The sequence below is a fragment of the Coenobita brevimanus genome, chromosome 47 (genome assembly GCF_032717465.1).
Source record: "Coenobita brevimanus isolate Jiangsu-jjx chromosome 47, ASM3271746v2, whole genome shotgun sequence".
Taxonomy (NCBI): Eukaryota; Metazoa; Arthropoda; class Malacostraca; order Decapoda; family Coenobitidae; genus Coenobita; species Coenobita brevimanus.
Window position 1 is genome coordinate 12,990,052 of NC_137000.1, and position 12,850 is coordinate 13,002,901.

Below are 12,850 nucleotides of genomic sequence, written 5' to 3' on the forward strand. Positions count from 1 at the left end.
TTCCCTTCTTCTGTTTCACCATTTCACTTGGATTTTGATTCTCACGATCACCAAGGGGTGGTCAGAAGTCCACTCCCCCAACCTCTTTATGTTCTTGCATGCATTACACACCTTTGCATTCTTTCATCCACACACACGTAATCGGTCATTGCCTTCCGTTCATTCAGTTCACCACTACCTTTCCCAAGACTCACCATTTTGTGCCTGAAGAGCGTATTGGCTATCACCAACCCCCTCCCTGCACAAACGTCCACTAACCCACTGCCATTCTCATCTATCTCAGCAGGCACACCCCACTCACCAACTACTCCATCCACCTTCACATTCCCTACTTTACCAAGCATATCGTGCATCAAAAATACTCTCTTATTCCCTTTATACTTTTCCATGCATGTTTCCACACTTGTCCAGAACTCTTCTCTCACTCTGCTTGCACGATCTTGCTTTGGCGCATACACGCACACAGTCGCCCACATTTGTAGTCTAACTTGCAATCTTATCCACACAATCCTTGAGCCAAGTCATCCATACTTTCTTATATTCTCTTTCCATCTGTTACTCACCACAATATACACTCTTCTTTTGCCTTCTCATCCTCACCTACTGCCGCACATATACTCCATCCATACTCCCATTCTCTCATACTCTCACTTCATTTAATTCAGTTAATCCACATGCATCCACTTTCGCACCCTCAAGCACCTATACAATCTCTCTCTCTCTCTCTCTCTCTCTCTCTCTCTCTCTCTCTCTCTCTCTCTCTCTCTCTCTCTCTCTCTCTCTCTCTCTCTCGCCTCATCATTTGCTCCCCTTACATTCCACGTCGCCATCCGTGTCATGTCCTTTGTTCTCTCCTTGGTCGTCACCTTTTGGCCAGTCCTTGTCCGAGGCTTCTTGTTCGTATTTTTAGTTAGCTGTTTTCCGGGGAGGTGCACTAACCCTTCGCCAACCCACTTGTTGTCACGTAGGGAACACGTTTGGTTGGTTATAAGGTTACCACCCAGCGTTGTAAATGCTTTCCTCGTTTACAGGAAGTCATTTGGCTTGCCACTCAATGTAGAATTTAAAACACGCCATCTTACTATAAGGGTTACTCTTAACAGATATTTTAAGTTACTGCTGCATCGCTTCTCTCGGTATTATCAGTCTCACAGATCAGTTGCCATGATAACTTGATTATTATTACCTTCCCCCTTTTTAGCAATCAGCTTTCCTTGTTCGATCAACCTTCTACTGTAAAAACAAGTGGTGCCAGGCACAACAAACCTCACCTGACAGCAGTTCCTTTATTGCTGTTAAGTACTAAACCGGTACTGATATTTAGTGTCAGTACACAACTTAAGTCAAAGGTAATAACGCAAAAGAAATGGAACTTGTTATCTGTCAGTACTAATTATTTGTAAAATATGCCATAAAGAGTTCCAGTGTTGATAATAGTAAATATCTCCCTAACTTTAACTTCGTCTAGCCCTGTGAAACTCCTTGACCTTGCGTTTCACCTTTTAGTCTTGAAGACATTTAGGTATCTGTTTACCTATCTATCTATTGCCAGACGCCTCAATGTCGTTCGGGATGGCCACAAACAAATCGCCTCCACGTCGCCCTATCCCCCGCCATTTCACTGCCCTGCTTCCAACAATAAAGGCGTCCAATTACACTATGCGTAGTTATAGCCTACTTATAGTCCATATGTGACTTCCTATATCTTGATAATAGTAAATATTTCTATCTTCAACCAGTTTCGAGTTGTAGCCTCCTGAATATCCGTGGCCTTGTGCCTGACCTTTCAAGTCAATAAAGGTCAAATGTCATGGTACCAATTAAAAGCCCATATGGGACTTCCAATATGTTCTTAACAGTAAATATATATCTGCAACCAGTTTCGAGTTGTAGCTTCCTGAATATTCGTGACCTTGAGTTTGACCTTTCAAGGTCACTAACAGTTGTAGGTCTTGGTGTCAAATGAAAGCCCATATGGGAGTTCCTGTATGTCGATAGTAGAAAATATCTTCAACCGTTTTCAAGTTAAAGCCCTCTGAAAGTCCGTGACCTTGATTTTGACCGTTCAAGGTTACTCAGTTGCCTCCAAAATTTAATCACTTCCTTTTCACCAGTGCCCATATTTCTTGAAAGTTCCATGTAATTTCATTCAGCCGTTTTTCCGTAATGTTGCTAACAAACAAGCACAGACAAAGATACTCGACCACAATAATACCTCGCCGGACTCCGTCCTGGGTGAGGTAATTAGAGAGAGAGAGAGAGAGAGAGAGAGAGAGAAACGGACAGCCAGACAGACTGACAAAGAATATTAGCTACATCTGGATGACACTATATCTGTCAAGTGAACAAAAATCTCAAAATCTCTCTGAGTTAAGCTTTCTGAAATACATAAGTGCACGAAAAACAGCAAAAGTGTCTTGTGACTGACCCAAAGTGCCAATTCTGAACTGCGGAACTACGAGGACGACGGGGTGGTTCAGGAAAACGTATGGAGGGTATATCTCTGCGGAACCACTGGAGTACGCGCCCCCATGGAGGAACACAAGCACAGGCAGCCTTCCTCTGCGCACCTGTTAGGATTAGATGGGGTTAGACGAGGGTTAGATGGTGTTAGATGGTGCTAAATGACATGGTTGTCGAGGACACGTGACGGGAACGTGCTAGTAGAATCTCGCACATACCCACCACCAGGAAGAAGCGCAAGCACAAGCATCTCTCCTTTGTATATTTGCTGGGATGGGGGCATGGTTAGATGGGGTCAGACAGGGTGTAAATGGAATTACATGGTGTTACATGAGATAGTTGAGGAGGATATGTAGGGGGAATACGTTAGCCGAATCTCCCACATACCCATCGCCATGTCGGAATATTGTACTGGCATGTCTCTGTGTACCTGTTGGTGGTGCTGGAGAGTGACAACTTCACGTGGTGGCACTGATATAACCGGGTGGTCGCACTGCCCGATTATACTGGTCTCTCATTCTCTCCTGTTCCCCACAAGGAGATTGGTGTGCTGCAGAAAGGCAACTTCACCCTGCAGTCTACTGACTTCACATTCCAGATTAACCTGGGACTACAACTACTACTATTAGGATCCTTGTTGGGATGAGGGCATGGTTAGAGGGGTAGAATTAACTCCTTGGCTTAATCTACCTACTTCTCTCGTTATTCCAGTGATACCAGTCTACCTAACAGTTTCCACCGCTGTCTTTATTAATATCCTTTTATCTAGGCATGGATGATGCGCAGTTAACCCCATCAATCCAATGACGTGTCGTCTATTTTTTTTTCTTCTTGAAGTCGATTTTATTAAACTTCCGATGGTTGTATAATTGCAAAGGAGGTAAATAATGGCTATATGTAACCCATCCAGTTCGAAAACTCTCTCCAAAGTTTAAGTCTCTGAAAACAGCAAGAATATAATTATTAACACGTCATCGGACTGAAGATTAAATTAACTGTGTGGCCCATTTCACTAGATATACCGTCTGATAATTCAAGTGCTATTGTGCTTTATCTTGCTTTGTTTCTACATCCTACTTTACTCTTAACTATTTCACTCAGACGTCGAATTATTTAGATAAAGTCTTGCTAGCCTATCCTACTTCCAGATTATTATTTCCTTTTTTACCAAGAGGAAACTTTTCAAACTTTTCAAACTTCTTTAGCCTCTTTACCAACAGAAATAACTAAATATCATCTAAAGTTGCAAAGTATCGTCGTACTGTGGCAAGAGTAAACTATTGTATTCTTTTCACCTTAACTTGGCTCAGATTTTCGTCGTTTTGGAGCTTATATCACGTAGCCCAGTGACAGAAGAAAACAATACTATGGGTTCGTATCCTTTCCTTAGCACTTCCTCGTGACTAGCACCATATTTTAGTGTTGATTTACTGATACCTTCCTACATTCAAAATGGAGAGATGGCAATTGTAGACAGAGTTAAAGTGATAGAATATACTGTAATAACTTAATCCGGCTTGAAGGGGTTAAGTGAGAATCGAGTTGGGCTGATGGTGGACATGATAATTTATGTTCCTCCACATCAGCTTCGACTAAACTGACACCTCTCCATCTTGAAAGCTGAGCTGTTATAAGAGATTAACGTAAGAACATTGCGCAGGTCACAAGGAAGTGCCCTAACCTTATCGGATTTTGCCACTGAACTATGTGAAATTCGCCGAAAAAAAAAAAAAGGCAAATCTCCCCAAGATAAGGAAAAAGAACTATAGTATCACCTGACACCACCGCAGATAATTTTGGATTATACATTAATACTTTCCCAGCTTCTTGTAACTGTAAAGGTGCAAACGTCTCTCTCGCGCTACTTAATGTATTATTATTATTATTATTATTATTATTATTATTATTATTATTCATTCATTCATTCATTGCCAGACGCCATGTATCCAAACGGGGTGGCCAAGGGCTTAGAGTTAAATGTTTTACAGGGAGGGGCACTAATCCTCCACCAACCCCACTTGACACGTAGGGATGCCAACAACATCTGGTGTTCCCAGGCGGTCACATATCCAATATTGTTATTATTACCCGTGGAGTGAAGACATTGAGGTAGAGACAATCCTCAGAGCCCAAAACGTCCTCCTTGTCGAGAGTATCGTTCGTCTCGGCAACGGAGGAGGCTATTTGGATACAGGAATCAGACTGCCAGCTCCCGTCCCTCACACCCACCCACCGTGTGGCTGCTATTGGGTCCTAGAAGAGAATGAATGTGAATAGTATGCAAGGACAACTGAAAAAAAAAAAAAAGATAAGAAAACAATAATGAATGAGACGAGAAAAAAGAAATATCAGAGAATATAAAGAGACAAGAAGAGGGGTAGGCTGAAGTTGCCTGTCTTCTGTAGTCCACCATCCTTCTTTTGGAGGATAAGGAGGAAAGTGAGGAACGTCTGTACAACCCAGCAGCTCCACCACCCAGCAACATTGGCGCCACCACCTAAAGGCATCCCTCTCTAACACCAAACGAAGATGAACAGCTCCACACGGGAATCCGACGAAGACAGAATATGAGAAAACTAAAGAGCTGACTAAGGCAAGAAATCGTCTGACGAAGGAAGCAAGGCACTGAAACAACCCTACTCCTCTCACTTACCTGAAAGCGCAGTTTCCCCAAGGGCGGCTCAGCGTAAGGGATGCCGTAGAAGGCGAAGAAGGGGACACCCTTCTCCGAGTACTCCCTCACGCCCCTCACCACACCCTTGCCTCGTCACCACTACGGGGGCAACTTTCCTTGCTTCTACATGTGTGTTGTGAAAACTGGTGGCGAGAGCCAGGCCAGCCATCACCACTAACACCGCTACTGCCATTACGAGCCTGAAGAAGAACATGGTGCGGTTTTTTTTTTTTTTTCTTAACTTCATATAATTGCTCGAGGATTTTGATATCCAGATGGATAGACAGATTGACTGAGAAACGAAGACAGGCAGATAGATAAATACATTGAAACAGATACAGATACAGTTATGGAAAGAGACAGACCTACAGACAGACAGACAGGCAGATCCAATATTAAACAGGTGCTAGCCATGGAGAGGTCGATGATTAGGGTGTGCTTTTTTGAGTTGCTGTGAATGTGACACTTGCTTTAATATCATTAATACGGATAATTCACTGACACACACACACACACACACACACACACACACACACACACACACACACACACACACACACACACACACACACACACACACACACACACACACACACACACGGTACACACATACAAACACAGAAACACACAAACACACACACACACACACACACACACACACACACACACACACACACACAAAACAACTGTTATATGAGATAGAAGAAAATTCAATAACATTAGGCTTCACAATCACGTACAAAACTGAGGAGCACGCTAAGTAGCTGGGAGGGTGAGACACTCTTAATCAGAACTGTAACAGCAATTAGAAAGCACCACGTAATAGCACAGCAAATTTACAAAAAGTCTGGAACACCAGCAACACGCTTAGGTTCCCTGAATCACACGAAGAAGAAGCTATCCGAGAGATATGGAATAATAAGCCAAACTAATCTGATACTAGTTATCCAAATGCAAGAGAATACCTATATATCTACCTTTAACTATATCTTTATCTTTATACGCACTTATGCTTAACAAGAATTCAACGTAATGTACTAAGTCACTAATATCTACAGTACATTCCTGTTTGTAAAGAATAAAAATATATCCTTTAACTTGACAACACTTCTTATTCCTAGTCAACTACTTTTCCTTCTTACCTTTCAAAACCTTCGAGTGTCCACACCTCTAATCAGGCAACATACTTTTGAACACTAATTTAGTTCTCCCAGTTTAAGGTACTAAATGTATTTTTAAAAATGATGATACTTAGCAACATCCCATCCATATACCAGTTACCTGTCCTTATCAAGGTGAGATGGAGATGCGATCAGGGATGAGAGCGAGGAGAGGAAGCGGCAGTCCTTCCTCCCAGCCACCTCTCTTTCCGCGATAATTTTTCCCATTCTCTCTCCATGACAGTAAGGGGATTAGGGATTACTTAAAACTTCACTCCTGTATTTGCATTTTGGAACTTAACTTCATTTGGGCTCTGGTGTTTTTAATTACGAAAAAAAAAATCCATGCAGTTACATTTGCATTCGCTGTGGAGGCAGAACGTGGATATTTTATTCTGCTTTACTTCTGTTGAATATTAATCAGTAGAAAGAATTTTTACACGGATAAAAGGTTGAACTTATAAGCAGAGAGAGAGAGAGAGAGAGAGAGAGAGAGAATCGCAGGTAAGTGAGGGAAGCGTGAGGAGAGGCCAGGGCACACACTTATACTAGCATCACAAGATCAGTCTTTAGTTGTTGGTATTCTTCTTTCATCTCTTTGCTTATTGCTTTCTGTCCTGCCCCCCTTCATATACTCCTTTCCCCTCTTACCCCTTAGATCCTCCTCTCTCTCCTTCACCCCTCAGATTCCCTCTCACCTCTCTTTCTTCCATCCCTACCTTTTCCCCCCTCTCATATGACACTTCCTGCCTCTTCCTCTTCCCTCCATCCCTCCCAATTCTCTCCATTCCCTCACTTCTTCTCTTTTTCCCTTCACTACCCTTCCTCTCTCTCACAGTCCTCCCCTTTCTCCCTTCTCCCACACCCTTATGCTTCCCCTCCCTCCCCTCCCCCTCCTCCTCTTTTTCCTCCTCCTCCTCCTCCCTTCTGACTTTCTCCCTTCCCTATACCCCTCTTCTTCTTCGCCTCATCCCTTCTTCTACCTTCCCTCCCATCTCTTCATCCCCGTTCCCCTTACACCCTTACCTACAAGTAATTCCTCACCCTTTCCTTTTATCTCCTCTCACACACTCTCCCTCATACCTACCTAATCTCCTCTTATTCTCTTCCCTCTCCTAATCCTTTTCTTTCCTTTCCCAAACCCCCGTCTTCCTCTTCCCTTACTTTTCCTCATACCCATTCCTATCACACCCTTCCTTTCGTCTTCTGTCTTCCTCCTCTCCCCTCTCCTCTTTCTTACCCTTTCTGTCTCTGTTTATTTTCTCCTTCCCTCACTCCCATCTCGTGACCATCCCCTTACCCTCCCACTTCCCCCCTCCTCTCACCCCCTTCTTAAGCTCTCCCTTCAGCTCTCCCTCCTTCCTTACTCTACCATTTTCTCTCACTCCACATTTTATAGTTACCCCTCTTTATGGTCTAATAATCCCGTTTTCACTTTTCTATAATTACCTCACTTTCTTGGATCAAATTCCTATATTTACCAATCTCTCTCTCTCTCTCTCTCTCTTTCTCTCATTTTCATAACCTTTAACACAGGGGTTCCCAACCTTTTTGTTCCTCTGTACCTCTTGGGCATTCTGACATGTTCCCATGTACAGTCTCCAGCAAAAATCGAGCAACCTTCTCGACGAGCAGGATGGTATATGTGGCACCGCCGCACCCCCAGTTTCACTCCCCCATCCCTCGTTCCCGTTCATTCGTCTACCGTCCACCCTCCCAACATCCAAGGGCAAGAGAGTAAGGCCTACTCGCATTGTCTCAACCACTCTTCCATCATTCATTTGTCTTGGGAAATAATGGTTTTGTTATGATAGCGAATAAAAACACATTACACTGATTTTACTCCATGGTATAGTTATTTATGCACCACGATCTGAACGCAGGGTGATATAGTAATATATCCTTATGATAGTGAGGTTTGTAATCATACAATTTATCATTTTGACGGTTATATCCAGTCAATGTGTAACATTAAACAGTCGGACGCTATAAGCAGATGTTTGTGGTGGTCCGTGGTGTGTGGGGGGGTAGCTGGCCGTCACACGTTGCGGTGGGGACATGGGAAGGGGGAGATGGGCCTGGGGCCGACGGCTCTGCCCGGGGTGGATAGTGTGTGTGTGTGTGTGTGTGTGTGTGTGTGTGTGTGTGTGTGTGTGTGTGTGTGTGTGTGTGTTCCACCAATTCTCATAAGCACGTCTTTATCATCATGAAGTGTGCATTACAGCACTGTCCACTGCGGCATATAATAGTGATATTTATAGTTTACGACATGGCAAATAAGCATTCAATGATTAGTACACAGTAAGACCTTATTTTCTAAATGTTATTCAGTCAGATGTGCAGTGCAATACCGGATCATAATACATTAGTTTGAACGCAGCCTTTACCTCTTCAGGGTAAGTCAGGCTAAAACACCAGATCTCTAGCAAAACATTCACTATTGTCACTATTCCACATATTATTGTAGGGCAACTGGAACAGAGCGACAGCAAAGATGGTCGTGGGTGGTCCTACTCGGTGTTGACGGGGTTACCTTATCACTCCCCATGTTACCCACAACATTCCATTATCATATCAATCCAACGTCTGACCCCACTGTTTCATATCGTTTTAAAAATTGTTCTTAAATATACCGGTAGTCAGTTTTCCGTATTAAATATTTGCGTAACTAAAACCGTTTGTCCATTTTAACATCTTTCCCCTTCTGAGGCAATTGACGTAGCTGACGACGGTTAATGGGAAAAACCATGGCCACACAGAGATAGAGGAAAGTAGTAACAGACATGGGACACAAGTTGAAGAACAAAAAATCATAAGGTTACCCTGACTGCCACGTCCATTACGTTGCTGTAAGTAACACTGACCAGTGTGAACTGTAACTCGTCAAACCATTCTTGAAAACATTCTCGCTGAAAACGAATAAACTGAATTTTCTGTTGTATGGCACGATAATGTTGATTAGCGTAAGCTGCAATAGGGACAAGTTTGTTTGGTTACTGTGCAGATCATCCATTTGGCCAATTATTTAGTTATTGGTTACCTTTTTCGAAATATGTCGTGTTATTAACGAGTGAATCGCAATTTACACCTTATTGCAGTTATAACTATATAAGGCAAGGTTATATTCCTGATATTGTTATCAGGTGGTGGCGGGTCTCTTGCTGGAATGAGTGGCGTTAAGCGGCTGAGGCAAGGGGTGGAGGGGGTTGGTTGTATGCAGCGCCGGATGAACCATGCTGTGGCCTGGTAGGCAATGCAGACTGTTGACCTGCAACATATAGATCTCTTTTTTTCTGTTATTTCCAGTAAAATATTGGCATGACCTATTATGGCCTTTTCTGATGGCCTGATGGGTGATGGCATTTATTTGGACGCCCAGAGCGTATATTTATTCCGCTCTGGAAGTCTGGATGGCCTGTGACAGGCCGTGGCCAGGTAGGCAGTTGCCCATTTTGCCTATACCTGGTAATCTGGCCCTGGTTGTATTGTGAGCGCGGGGTCAGCACACCACGCGGCTCACTCTACTGTTGGCTGTCCTTTGTATGAAATTGACCTTGATGCTTATAATACTGGCAGAAGCAATGAATGGCATCTGACTATTGACTGGCCTTTGGTAATGCCAGTAACCACGTCATGGCCTCAGCTTGACCAGCTTAGGCGGTTTAACCACCAGACAAGCTGTCATCCAGTCCCTGTTGCCCAGCGTTATCCGATGTCATGTATTAAGACATCAATAACCAAGATAATACTTATGTGTTTTACTTATCAGCAACACTTCGTAATTATCACACATGGGGTATTAATAGTAACTAATGGTAATGACCTATAACAGAGTTCGTAAAGTAACAGTGATTACGTCGAGTAAGGGAAGGAGCACACCACCGACCACTACAAACATCTACTTATAGCTTCCGACTGTTTAATGTTACACACTGACTGGATACAACCGTCAAAATGATAAATTGTATGATTACAGACCTCACTATCATACGAATATATTACTATATCACCCTGCGTTCAGATCGTGGTGTATAAATAACTACATTTGGAGTAAAACAGTGTAATGTGTTTTTATTCGTTATCATAACAAAACCATTATTTCCCAAGACAAATGGATGATGGAAGAGTGGTTGAGACAATTCCTTGGCTCTGGGGAGGGTGGAGGGTGGACGAATGAATGGGAACCAGGGAGGGGGGGGTGAAACTGGGGGTGCGGCGGTGCCACAAATACCAACCTGCTCGTCAAGCTGGTCGCTCGACTTTTGCTGGAGACTGTACCTCTAAAAGTTAAGGAACAATTATTGATAAAATTATATTACTTTTATATTACCATGAAATCTGTATGTGTAGAGTATACATATTTTTTCCGCCGCATACTATATATATATATATATATATATATATATATATATATATATATATGGCATTACCATTAGCAGAAAACCTAACCTAACCTTTCTAATAGCCCCCAAACACATATTGGTTAAGTTAGGTTTTTGGTCAGGTTAATGTAAAAAAAAAAACAAATCCATCTGCAGCAGCAAAAAAAATAAAAAAATAGCAACTTTTTTTTTTTTTTCTGGCCTATCAATCATTGGGGCCGAAGCCCCTGTCATTAGGGTCGGATATATATATATATATATATATATATATATATATATATATATATATATATATATATATATATATATATATATACACACTTCCATGCATACATACAGACACACTTTCATGCAAACGTACATATATATATAATAAATAATTTTATTTTTTTTATTTTTTTTTTCTTGGTTTTATATTTTTTTATACCTTATATTATAAAGACAAACTAATCTAAAGACCCTAAAACTAATCACCTAACAGACAAATCGCTAACCTATACTAAATCCTACAGAGACAAATAGCTAGACCTACACTAATGGTAAAAATACCTCGACTAACAGAACACCATCGACTGCAGATATGTAATGCCTTTCTACATTACATACCTGCACTCATCACCTGCTGACTGTCAGTCGAGGCACAACCTAATATAGGGGACATCAATATATGAAAGGGAACCAGACGAGTCAGGAACTTTTCCATATACATCAGCTGTCGGCCCTAATTAGAGTAACTTAAGCAAGATGGTATACTGTATTTACATAATTTGTACAAAAAGTGAAGAACCTCGCCCAACAGACCACCATCAACTGCAACTGCCCAGTACCTTTCTATATTGCAACTTGCACTCATCAGCTGGTGACTGTCAGTCGAGGAACGGGGTTTAATGTAGGGGACATCAATATTAGAAATAGATCAGTGGGGAGGAGGAACTATTTCAAATATGTCAACTGTCAACCCTAATTAATTGTACAATATATACATAATTACAGTTGATAAAAAACAAAACCATATAGTAACAAAGTCACATCACTCTGATCAGTCCTGTCTCTCTCAAGAAAGCCATCAATTCATCAGTCATAACAATGTCCCCATCACCCAGGATGGTGGAAAGGGTGAAGGGGACGTCTACTGCGCCGCAGTAATTTATAATTGAAGCACGTTCACGAATAAATCGCCGACAGCGCAGGATGATATGACTGATAGATAACACCGCACTACAGATGTCACGGTGCGGTGGGAAGCGTCTTTCCATATATGGTTTCATGTGAGTTAAAACGGTGGCATTGAGCCGTATTCTCGCCAATACTTTTTCTTCCAGGCGACTGGGTCGGTTGGCGGTGTCCTAGTCGCCCAGGTACGGCTTACATGTTGGAATATTAAGTCTGGTCCACTGACCTTGCCACAGAAGATTTATTGATTTCTTTCCGAGAGATAGACTCGACCGTAGATCACGAGGAACGTCCCAAGTCTCCTCGAGCTCTACAGCCGTCTTTGCAAGTAAGTCAGCCTGCTCATTGCCGTAGATACGACAATGACCAGGCACCCAGATCAGCGTGAATGACTTGTTGCATGAATGCAACTTATTAACGATGCGGCCCTGGATCTCATGATAATAGCAACGAAGCATAGGATGATAGGAACCAATAGAACTGAGGTCCCCGCTGTGGTGCGAGTCCTTAATATTGACCAAAGTTACCTATAAATAACAAGAACAATAAATGAAAAGACAAGAATTTCCAAAATTAATTTAAAAATGTATTTTTTACAGATAATATCGACACGACATTTTAAAAATACTTTCTTTTTATTAATTTTGGAAATTCTTATCTTTTCATGTATTGTTCTACTTATGTATAGTAAATCTTTTATGAAATATTTGCAACAAAGCTACGGCAACAGTGCTGGTGACGAGTAATGTTAACACACCTTCACTAGCTGTGAGCTTCAGTAGGAGTGACTCAGACATCACCGGGCTACACCTTTGCCTCGAGTCGTCGTATACATACTTGATCGTTTCACGTCCAATACAGACTGCAGGACGCGGGAAGTCACATAATAGTAAAAAAAAAAGAAAAAAAAAATGGTATAGTCATCTCACTGATGTAATTTTAATAAAAGTTTTGCTTACTTAAATGAGGAAACTGATAAAAACACGATTTAGTGCAAT